Raw genomic sequence first — 12,309 nt, 5'->3', positions numbered from 1 at the left:
TCCGACTAGGAACCTTGAGGTTGTGGTTTCGATCCCTGGCCTTGCTCAGTGGGTTAAGGATCTGGCTTTGCCGTGAGCTGTGGTGTGGGTCACAGACGAGGCTCGGATCTGGCGTTGCTGTGGCTGTGGCGTAGGCCGGCAGTTATAGCCCTGATTGGACCCCTGGCCTGGGAACCTCCATATGCCATGGGTGTGCCCCTAAAAGGACAAAAGGCAAAAAACAAAGTTTTCTGAAAACCAAACTGAGAGCCTCATTCTGCAGGAGGCTGATAAATATGCTAGATAGACTCTGGGCAGGCCCTTCTAGGTGAATCGCAGTGCAGAATCTCAGGATTTTGGAGAAATCCCTGCCATCCTCTGTAGACATTGTTCTCTTCTTGATGAACTACAGAGCCTTTTTGGTGTACTACAGAGCCTTAGTAGAGACTGAGCTCTTAACCATCAGTTTACCTTGTGAACTGAGCTGCTTACCATGAGCTGGGTATTGTCTGATCTACCAAGCTATGAACTTGTGTGTGTTCGGCAGCACTATATTATCAGTGAAGTGGCATGTAGGAGACTGGGCTTGAATGAGCCCTAACAGCACAAGAAAGTTGTGTGAGGAAGTGGCCTGAATGCCCATGGCCCCTACTCTTGCTTCAATGTCTTCTCTCTCAGCCCACACCTCTAGTCCCATGTGGCATTCTCTAGGACCTGCTGAATGGGGAAGAGAAAACTCAGTCTTGGTCTATAGCCTGGTTTACAAAGGCCCTGCACAATATGCAGGCTTGGTGAGGATATGCAGTGCTGCGGCCCCTTTCTGGGATGCTCCTAAAGAACAGCAGTGAAGGAAAAGCTACTGTTTGGCAAAACCTCAAGCAGTACACCTGCTTGTTCTTTTGGCCTGGAAGGGGAAATGGCCAGAAGCTCTGCTAGTCTAGAGGTCTTAGTTCCAAAGGGAAGAATACATCCATCAGGAGACACAAAGATGTTTCTGTTGAATTTGAAGCTGAGACTGCCACCTGGTCCTGTTGGGTATCTCATGCTTCTCAATCAACAGGCAAAGAAGGGAGTTCCTATATGGCTGGAGTGACTGATAATGATTACCCAGGGGAAAACCTGATTGCCGCTACACAGTGGAAATATATTAATAATATAGTTAACTTTATATCATAGTTTTTTGTCTTTTCTAGGGCCAAACCCATAGCATATGGAGGTTCCTGGGCTAGGGGTCTAATCGGAGTTGTAGCTGCTGGCCTACACCACAGCCATAGCAACGCCGGATCCTTAACCCACTGAGCAAGGCCAGGGATCGAACCCACAACCTCATGATTCTTAGTGGGATTTGTTAACCACTGAGCCATGACGGGAACTCCTATATCACAGTATTAAGTTACAGGATGTCAAAAGCGGAAAGGGAGTATCACAGGAAGGTTGCATCCTCTTTTGGGGAAAGTGTGATGCTTTTTGGTTGTATGCAAGTTAGTTGTATCATGTCAGGTGGGAGTATGACTTTGTTATCATCTGTATTTGGAGCTTGAGCATAGTACAGTAAAGGAGATGTGTAGGGATGTGGTTGGTGGGTCATCAGTCTTTTTCATTCTAGCTACTGTAATGAGGGTAGAGGCATCTCATTTTGGTTTTAGTTTGCAAATCCCTGTATGACTAAAGATACTGAGCATCTTTTTGTTGCTTATTAGCCATTTTTATATCTTCTTTGGTGAAGAGTTAACTAAAACTTTTGCTCATTGTTTTGGGTTGTCTTATTCATTTATATGAGTTCTTTATATATTCTGGATTGTCAGATATATTGTATTCCAAATCCACCCCCTCAATCTTTTCATTTTTTCATGATGTCTTTCAAAGAACAAAAGTTTTAGATTTTAATTAAGTTCATTTTACAAATCATTTCTTTTATGGTTCATGATTATGGTGTCCTAAGAAATCTTTGCCTATCTCAAAATCACAAAGATTTTTTTTTTCCTCTGTGTTTTCTTCTAGAAATTTACTTGGTAGTTTTAGTTTTTACGTTTATCATCCGTTTTTAGTTATTTTCCTCAAGGGTCTCCTTCAGAGCGCCTGAGATCTATAAATGCATCCCCACCAACCTCAAATCTAAGAGTCAACCTTGCCTCCTCCTTGGCCACAATCTTCAATCTATCAACTCCTGTCCATTTTACTCCCTAAACAGTGCTCTTCTCTACCATCACCAGTGCCTCGACTGTTCAGGCAGCCTCCTAATTGGTCCCCTGCCCCGTCACACTCCGCTCCACATTCAATGCTCTTTCAGCGCCCCATTCCAGCCACGCCAAGCTCTCACTCCTTGGAGGTAGTTAAGTTCTTCCAAGTCGGCCTTCAGATTCCACAAAATCAATCTCCTACCACCCCCTCCATCCCTCCTCCACCCCGCCCCAAAACAGGCTCTCTGGGCGCCTAGCACTTCTCAGAAGAGATGACACTGTTTGCAAATTTAAATTTTGTGTGATTCCCCCTTAACAGTGTCTTTAACCCGTTCTAACTTCATGACTTCGTTTCCATGTTGTACTTCCAGTAACTCATACAGGGCCTAGCACATGAAAGGAGCCTCAATACATACGTGACGAACGAATAAATCAATTAGGAAATTGGAATAATAAAGGGATAGGCTGATGACTGCTTCAGTTCCCTTCAGCAGTAATACCGGATGTGAAATAGTGACAGCCCCAGTCCTTTTCCCAGCAGCAGCCGAAAACTTGCTGGATTTGAGCATGAAAGAAGGCCTTACGATTGAAGACCGGGAGAACAGGTGAAAAACCCGGAGCGGCCGCCAGAAATCCGCTGAGCTGCCCTGGGCCTTCGGTCTCCAGAGGAACTGCGTTCCGGGAGCTTTCGCCTGGAACAGCCCACCCGGAGCAGCCCCCGGCCACCTGCGCGGGATCGACTCAGAGCATAGCTACCGCGTGGGTGGGCGGGCGGGTGGGGCGGGGGTACGCCTTCCGGAGTTGTGCCCGCCTCCTGCGGCGTGCGCGCGCCCGCCGCCACCGCCTTGCGCGTGCGCCGCCAGCCGGGGGCGGAGGTTGTGGGTGGTGGAGGCGGGCGCGCGCGCTCTCGCCCCCTCGCGCTGGTTCGCGTTCCCGCGCCGGGACCGAGGCGGCGGTGGCGGCTGCGGAGGCTCAGGCGGCGCGGGGGGAGGGTAGGGAGGGGGGTGGTTGGGGGGGATGGACCGGGCGCGGCGGCCGCAGCGGCAGGAGCCGGTGCTTGAGCACGAGCGACGGTGCTGGCGGAGACGCCGGCTGCTCCTCCCCTCCCCGCCGGTGAGTGAGTGCCCCCGCCCCGGACACGCTGGCGGCGGCCCCTCATTGCCCCTCCGCCGGGGGCGGGGAGAGTCGTGAGGGGAGCGTAGCGGGGTGGCGCCGCCGACGCGGGCCGGGCCTCCAGCTCGCGGCCTGGCGCGGCTCGGACCATCGGTCGCCCCCGTTCGGGCTGAAGCCCCGGGCCTAGCTAGACTCGACCCCCAGCATCCCCCCGGGCCTCTTTCTCCCCCGGTCCGTTTCGCTGTCATCTTGACCCTGGGTTTCTCTCCCCACCCCCTCGCCTCGCCCCCTTCCCAGCACCCCCTCCAGGGCCGCGGGGAGGGAAGGGCGTGTGGGGGAGTTGGGCCCAGGCCCGAGGGGCTGTTTGGGAGCCGACTCTGGGGGGCCTGGGGTCCTACGAGCCCTCGCTCGCCCTAGCGGCCCCAGAAGTTGGCCACAAGGGCTCAGCCATTGCCACCTGAAACCAATTTTGCACCTTTTGTTTTGATTTTGAACTTGTTTGAGGGGAGAAGGGAGCCCGCTGTACTGGGAACAGGGAGATTAGGAGGTGTGCGGTGGGATGTGAGTCTAAGCTGGCCAGACTTGGCCCCAGGTGCCTTTCTTTAATCCTTTTAGGAAGGGAAAAGGGGCTCATTGAGTTGCATCTTCCCTAAAGGGCCGGAGATCCGTTTACAGCTCGCAGACTCCAGGTTTTTTATTTTTAGCAAGGATGTGTAGTCCTTGTCCAGGGGTTGGTTGGTCCATCACTGACATTGATGGTGAACATCCCCCAGGTGAATTTGCAGCAGTTTCTTCAAGCAGCCCCTTGAGCTGTTGGCTATTTCCGACCCCCCACTTCTTTGGTGAAACCTTACACATTAAGTCTTGGTAGATCTTAGCCAGTGCTTTTGCACATTGCCTTTCCATCCTGACTTGTCGTAGAGGAAAGGAAGATGAACACACACGCACTAATCCAAAATGGTTGCTGTAAGTCTGACATACTTATCAGAGGTACCTGTACCATAAGCATCTCTCAGGAAGGTCTGATTTCCTAAATTATTAAAAAGCGGGTAGTTGCTTTAAAACAAAACAAAACTTTGATTTGTTTATGCCTTCTGACCAGTATCTTATCTTTGGAAGTTATTGACTAAACCCAATTCTTGTCTTTGAAGTACCTGTGTATAGAAATAGTTGCAAAGCCAGGAAGGAAAGAACCCTATGAGAGTGTTAATGACAAGATACATATTGTGTTAATGACAGTATTCCTGTTATTTTTTCCCTCCACCTGTAGATTAGAACAGTGAGACTCAGATGGTAGTTTTGCTAGTGTCATATAACATATGATGCTTATAGGTGGGATTTTAATGCAGCAGCACCTTGTCCTCTACTAACAGAGTTTGCTTGTGATTTTTTGAAATCACACACCCACTCTCTGGCTAGTGTAGAAGGATTAAAAAGCTGCTTCTGGTCTGTGGGTGGTAACCTTTTAATTTCTGAAGAGTTTTCAGCTGCTTACAGAATAGATCGCTGATCAGCATAGGAAAAATTCAGATATTAAAATAATTCATTGGCACGCAATCTAGATCTGTTAAAATTATGAGCACTTATTAAGATTTGGCATGGTGTGGGTGCTGTGTACTCTGTATAGAAATGAGATTTCTCATAGTATTTGCATATAGATAAACAGAAGCACAATCAGCAGACAATGTGACACCTTAGAGTAGTTGAGAGAGTCTTTTGTCAGCACACATACAAAACTACAATTCAATGAAGAAAACCCAGTGACCTGCAGTAGTTGGTGACCACTGTTATTTTAAACTCTTTGCTCCTCCCTTGCACTTGAATATTTCCCCTTTTCTGCAGGAGGTTTTTTTTTTTTTTTTGTCTTTTTGCCTTTTCTAGGGCTGCTCCCATGGCACATGGAAGGTTCCCAGGCTAGGGGTATAACCGGAGCTGTAGCTGCTGGCCTCTGCCACGGCAAGGCCAGATCCGAGCTGCATCTGCGACCTACACCACAGCTCATGGCGACACCGGATCCTTAACCCACTGAGCAAGGGCAGGGACGGAACCCGCAACCTCATGGTTCCTAGTCGGATTCCTTAACCACTGAGCCTCGACAGGAACTCCTACAGGAGTTTTTTTTTAATACTTGTCATATATATACAAAACCTATAGTCACTGAAAGCTTAAGGTTGAAGTCCTCAGAGTGACATTTATGGATCACTTATTAATTTATTAATCAGATATTCACTGAGCCCTTACTTTGTTCCAGGATTTTTTCTAGGTAAGTACTGGGCTACAGTGGGGGGAAAGTCCCTGCCCTCATTGAGTTTTTATTCTGTGTCTTTGAGAATGACAGTAGGCAAATAGAATTTCAGTTAATGCTATGGATTAGCTATTAGGAAACTTTTTTTTTTGTAAAGGACCAGAAAGTATTTTAGGCTTTATGGGCCATACAGTCTCTGTTGCAAATACTTACTCTTGTTTTAGTGTAAAAGCAGCCTCAGGCAGTATATAAACGAGTATGTGCACTAATTAAATTTGGACACTGAAGTTTTAATTTCATACATTTTTCCCATGACACAAAATGTTAGAATTATTTTGGATCTTTATTTAAACCATTTAAAAATGTAGAAACTGGAGTTCCCTGGTGGTGCAGTGGGTTAAGGATCTGGCATTGTCACTGCTGTGACTCAAGTTGCTGCTGTGGCGTGGGTTTGATCCCTGGCCTAAGAATTCTGCATGCTGGAGTTCCCGTCGTGGCGCAGTGGTTAACGAATCCGACTGGGAACCATGAGGTTGCGGGTTCGGTCCCTGCCCCTGCTGAGTGGGTTAACGATCCGGCGTTGCCGTGAGCTGTGGTGTAGGTTGCAGACGTGGCTCGGATCCCGCGTTGCTGTGGCTCTGGCGTAGGCCGGTGGCTGCAGCTCCGATTCAACCCCTAGCCTGGGAACCTCCATATGCCGAGGGAGCGGCCCAAGAAATAGCAACAACAACAACAACAACGACAAAAAAGAATTCTGCATGCTGTGGGCACGGTCAAAAAAAAAATATAAAAAACTGTTTTTAGCTCATAGGCCATACAAAAACTTGGGGCAAGCCGGCTTTGGCTTGTGGTCTGGCCCTTTATAGAAAAAGTGGACTCCTGTTGTGAACCATGAAGAAAATAAAACAAGCTTATGTGCCAAGTGAATGACTGGTGGGGTTGGTGGGGAGGTCTCACGGAGGAGAAGATATTTGAGTTGTGACCTAAAGGATGGAAGAGCTTTCTTGGGAGATGAAATAGTAAATGCATACATGTGCATATGGAAATAGGCTTCTATATTCCCCAGCATTGGACTTCTTCACATACCAGGTCATTCTTGCCTTTGTGTTGTCTTCATTTAAAAGTCTATTCATTATAGAATCAAAGACTTGGAGAGTCTTAGCTTCTTACCCAGTTCCTCTCTTCTCATATATTCTCAGTAGTTTTTTTAGCCTCTGAACACTTGATGACAGAAAATTCATTACTTCAACATTACTTCAAGGTAACCTGTGCCATTTTTAGGTAGCTCCGATTGTCAGAATATTCTTCATGTTGTAGGATTCAACCTCTTTACCTCCCTGATGTTGCCTTGCAGTGCCCATGGAGTAAGCTTGCAGTGGGGTTGCACCTCATCCCCAGGTTTCGGTTTGAAAGTCAGTGCTTGACACAAAAATCACCTAAGATGAAAGCTATACTGGAATCTCTCTTAAAGTGCTTTAAAAGGGAGTGTGCATATTTTTGGATATATAATAGTGTATAATTCTTATGCACTTTACAGACTGAGAGCCACTAAGCTTGATTGAAGAAAGGAGCAAGAGGAAAAAATTACTATGTAGTTTTCAAAAATTATTATGTAGCCTTCAAAAATTTTTTCCTTTTTGAGAGCCATCACATCCTTATCAGAGTTGGAGATGGTGGAGAATTAATGTCTTCTGGCTTCCTTTCAGATTCATTTTGTTGTATTTATACATTAAGTGTCTTAAGCTATAAATACAAGACACTGATACATGTTTATAGATGTGGTGTAACTATTAAACAAGATAATGTTTATGGAAGCACCCAGCACATGGTAAGTGGTCAATAAATGCAGGATTTGAATCTGAATTTCTGCTTCATTAGATTCACATGCATACTGTCCTTAGAAAAGTTGTAGAGAAGAACTTGGCCACCTGCTTCCTGTCTTTCCAAATTGGCACTTCCTGTTGTGGCTCTGTAGAGCAGCTGTCACTCTCTGTGTCCTTGAGTATTGGTCACATTTTACCAGAGGTCAGCTAGTAAGTTAAATGGGCATATGATGTAACTCAGGTTTGCCACATGACCCTCAAAGTATTTGAACAGTGCTAAGTGTCTCTTATTTAAGTCTTCATTATTCAGGGCAAAATATTTTCATTTCTTTTAGTTTTTCCTTATTTCTTCACCCTTCTGGTTCTTTTAAGTACCAATTTATCATTGTTCTTTTTAACTTTGTTACCCTGAAGTACATTAAGGTACAAATTCAAGTTTTACCTCCTTGATGAATCTTCCCTTACAATTGTAGAGCTTCTCTATATTCCTAAATACCTTTATCTGTATTTCTCAATATTTTCTTATTTTTGTATACTTCTTTCATGAGCACATATCTTGCCTCCCACTGAGCCAGTGAGCTTCTTGAGGGTAAGACCATGTGTAAATGTTTACTCTTTTCTAAAAATAAAACTTTTAGGGAGTTCCCATTGTGGCACAGCAGAAACGAATCCAACTAGGAACCGTGATGTTGCAGGTTCGATCCCTGGCCTTGCTCAGTGGGTTGAGGATACAGATACAGTGTTGCTGTGAGCTGTGGTGTAGGTCGCAGACACGGCTCAGATCTGGTGTGGCTGTGGCTGTGGACGGCAGCTGTGGCTCTGATTCGACCCCTACCCTGGGAACCTCCATATGCCACGGGTGTGACCCTAAAAAAAAAAGGCAAAAATAAAACTTTTAAATGTTTTATTTAGAGCAGTCTTAGATTAATGAATTATTGTGAAAATAGTACAGAGAGTTCTTATCTGTCTCACACCCAGTTTCCCTTATTAACATCTTACATTAGTGTGGTCATTTTGTCACAATTAATGACTCAAAATCAATACATTATTACTAAGTCTGTACCTTATTCAGGGTTCCCACAGTTCTTTCCTTAATGTCTTATTTGTGTTCCAGTATCCCATTCAGGATTACATCTATTAGTCATGTCTCTTTAGCTGCTGTTGGTTGTGGTAATATGTCAGCTTTCCTTGTTTTTAATGACCTGGGCAATTTTGAAGATAACGGATAAGATGTTTTTGTAGAATTAAATTGGGATATGTCTGATGTTTTTTGAAGGGTTACACTAGATGTATATAATTTTGGAAGGAAGACCACAGAGGTAAAGTGTCATTCTCCTCACATACCAAGAGTACACACTATTGCTATGACTTAGCAGTGTTATTGTTAACCTTGTGCTAGTGTTTGTTTTCTCTACTGTAAAGCCATTGTTTTGTTCCTTTCTCTACTATGCTCTGGAAGAAACTCACTTTGTATAGCCCACATTAAATGAGTGATGAGTTGATGTTCTGCCTCCTTAAGAGTGGCCTATCTGCATAAATTTCATTGCTTAAATCGTTGCAGCTTTGGCCATTGGGAGCTCTTTCCATTGGTTCATGTATCCTGTCCCTTTGATATATACTCCTATGGTTATGTGTGTGTGTACTTTCTTTCTGGCAACACAAAATACTTCAGGCCCATCTTTTAAATATTATGCCCCAGTTGTGCAATTGTTTATCCAAGGAGCTCTGTCTAGTTCCTCTTGTTGGAAAATGGTATTAGAAACCAAGGTCTGAGTGCTAGGTGGGCTGGTTGCAGTCAGAGTATTATTGCTTTGAGTCCCTCTGAGTGACAGAGCAAGGAGTTAGGTGTATATATTAAGCTGTGTAAATATGCATATCTATAAATATTTCTGTATGTAGCCATTTGTCTCTTATTTTAAGCTAAGCATGAATTCATACTGTTAAATCTAATGCCAATTCCTTACCACATGGATTATTCTAACCTCTTCCACTTCACCAGTGAAAAAATCTGATTCTCACCTTCTGGCATCCATTTACTTAATTCGTCAGTTCCAGTAAACATGTGTAGTGGTTTCAGAATTGTTAATCTGTCCCTCTGTGTGGGAAACAACTTGATCAACTAGAGTACAGTGCTCATGGATAGTTCTTTTGCCTTTAGTCTGATAGACTCCATTTATGTCCAGCATCACTTAGGGGTCAGCACTTTATTCCTCCACCCCCCCATATTTGTAATAGATTTAGATTATTTTGTCACATTCTGTCTTCTTGCTTTCCCTCTCAGATGATTATTTTAAAATTAGCATACATTAAGGTTTATTCTTTGTGCTTTAAAATTCTATTTGGAAAGACATATTCACCATTGCAGTATCATCTAGAGTAGTTTCACTGCTCTAAGAACTTGTGCCTCACTTGTTTAACTCCCCACTCACAGTTCCCTGGCAGCCACTGGTCTGTTTACTGTCTCTAAACTTTTTCTAGAATGTCAGTATATTAAAATTTTTAAAAGTATTTTTGAAAGATTTTTGTGAACACAGCATTTTGTTAAATAGTGGGAAATATAGGTACTAAGTAATTAACACTTGGAAACATGCTTCTTTTTTTCCTTTGAGGTAAAATTCACGTAACATAAAATTCATCATTTTAACCATTTAAAATGTGTGGTTCAGGGGCTTTTGTACTTTCATAATGTTGTACAACCACCACCACCAACATCACTATCTAATTCTAGAACATTTTCATCATCCCAAAATGAAACCTCATGTTCATTAAGCACTCCCTTTCTCCATCATCTGGCAATCAGTGGTCTGATTTTTGTCTCTATGGACTTACCTATTCTGTGCATGTCATTTAAATGAAATCTCATATATATATATGATTTTACTTAAGAATGTTTTTAAGGTTCATCTATGTTGTAGCATGTTTCAGTACTTAATTTCTTTCTTATGGTCAAATAATAATCTGTATGGATATATCATATTTTGTTGATCCATTCATCAATTTGGCTACTATGAATAATGCTGCTCTGAACATTCGTGTACAAGTTTTTGTTTGAACATATGTTTTAAATTCTCTTGGGTTTATAACTAATGTATTTCTTTTTTTTTTTTCTTTTGTTGTTGTTGTTATTGTTGTTGTTGTTGTTGTTGCTATTTCTTGGGCTGCTCCCGCGGCATATGGAGGTTCCCAGGCTAGGGGTTGAATCGGAGCTGTAGCCACCGGCCTATGCCAGAGCCACAGCAACGCGGGATCCGAGCCGCGTCTGCAACCTACACCACAGCTCACGGCAACGCCGGATCGTCAACCCACTGAGCAAGGGCAGGGACCGAACCCGCAACCTCATGGTTCCTAGTCGGATTCGTTAACCACTGCTCCACGACGGGAACTCCTATAACTAATGTATTTCTTTTGATATATTTTATTTTTATATTAAAAGGAAAGCTACCTGATGGCTTACTTGGGGTAGAGGCCCAAAAGAATGCTTTTGGCATCATAGTCATCAGTGAATACTGAAATCATATACTTTGCCTGTTGTCTCTATAAAGTAAAGAGTTTTGGTCCACATGGGGTAACAGTCGTAGTTTTCCCTTAGAATTCTTTTAGTATAATATCCTGAATTATGTTGTGGACCATTAAGTTGGATTATAAGATCAGCTTGTGGTCTCAAGGAATCTCTGAGTGTATGTATTGTGTTTAACATTATGTATTCAGAGGGATAGTAGGCAGGATTCCCATTCTGTAATCTATTTGGCATCAGTGATATTACAGAGGTTTTATTCTTACTAACCACATTCCCTCTGAGGTTTGTACTATAATAGAGTGGCATTAAATATTAGTGTTTTCTTATCTCTATTTCAGCACCCAATCCTGAAACTTTGTTTTGTAGTTACTGCTTTGACACCTCAGATTTGATAAATTCATTTTCCTCAAGAAAACCTGGCAAAAGTTTTCTTCTTTTGCCAGTTTGGGGTAACCTGACCAATTTATTGAAAGCTAATGCTGTTTTTCAGACTTCTTGAAAGCAAGGAACGTTCTTTGCTGTCTTTGTAACTTTTAAGTGACTTTGGGATTTGCTAGAAATGATGGAAAATGGATAAACTATATATTAACCTCCATCACACTTTATTCTAGGGAAATTTGCTGTAGGCAAGCCCTTTAAAGGGGTTTGTGGAGTTTCCATTGTGGTGTAGCGGAAACGAATCTGACTAGGAACCATGAGGTTGCGGGTTCAATCCCTGGCCTCGCTCAATGGGTTAAGGATCTGGTGTTGCTGTGAGCTGTGGTGTGGGTCGCAGACATGGCTCAAATCTGGCATGGCTGTGGCTGTGGCGTAGGCTGGCGGCTACAGCTCTGATTAGACCCCTAGCCTGGGAACCTCCATATGCCATGGGTATGGCCCTAAAAAGACAAAAAGACAGAAAAAAAGGGGGTTTGGGTAATAGAACACTGGGCTGGAACCAACAGTATTGTAATTTTACTTCTTTAAAAGACTCTCTGTTACTAAATCAATAGCTTGTACCTTGGGTCTTCTATCTGTAAGTATTATAATATTGACTCTGTCAAATTTCTCTTAAGAGGACATACAGATGGTTAAAAGGTACATGAAAAGATGCTCAACATCTTCAATTATTGGAGAAATGTAAATCAAAACTACAATGAAGTACCACCTCGCACTGGTCAGAGTGACCATCATTAAAAAGTCCACAAACAATAAATGGTAGAGAGGGTGTAGAGAAAAGAGACCCCTCCTGCACTCTTGGTAAGAATGTAAATTGGCGTAGCCACCATGGGAAACAGAAGGGAGGTTCTTCAAAAACCTAAAAATAGAGTTGTCATATGATCCAGCAGTACCCTTCCCAGGCATATATCTGCACCAAATTCAAGAGGATACATACACCCTTCTGTTCACAGCATCAGTATTTATAGTAGCCAAAACGTGGAAACAGATAAATGTTCATTGATAGATAAATAG

The 12,309-nt window shown here is 43.5% G+C and overlaps 1 protein-coding gene across 2 annotated transcripts in view; it reads left to right on the top strand.

Annotated features, from left to right (window-relative positions):
* The first annotated feature begins 3,073 nt into the window (after positions 1 to 3,073).
* Positions 3,074 to 12,309, top strand: part of TMCC1 (transmembrane and coiled-coil domain family 1) — a 261,795-nt gene continuing 252,559 nt past the window's right edge. The window contains exon 1 of one of the 2 annotated variants that reach the window (XM_047781543.1): positions 3,074 to 3,272. The gene's annotated coding sequence lies outside the window, so the exon portion shown is untranslated. The remainder of the gene's footprint in view (positions 3,273 to 12,309) is intronic. The other variant, XM_047781553.1, reaches the window with a different exon arrangement.

Source organism: Phacochoerus africanus, chromosome 1 (assembly GCF_016906955.1).
Source record: "Phacochoerus africanus isolate WHEZ1 chromosome 1, ROS_Pafr_v1, whole genome shotgun sequence".
NCBI classification, from domain to species: Eukaryota; Metazoa; Chordata; class Mammalia; order Artiodactyla; family Suidae; genus Phacochoerus; species Phacochoerus africanus.
This window is presented reverse-complemented; position numbering and strand designations above follow the sequence as displayed.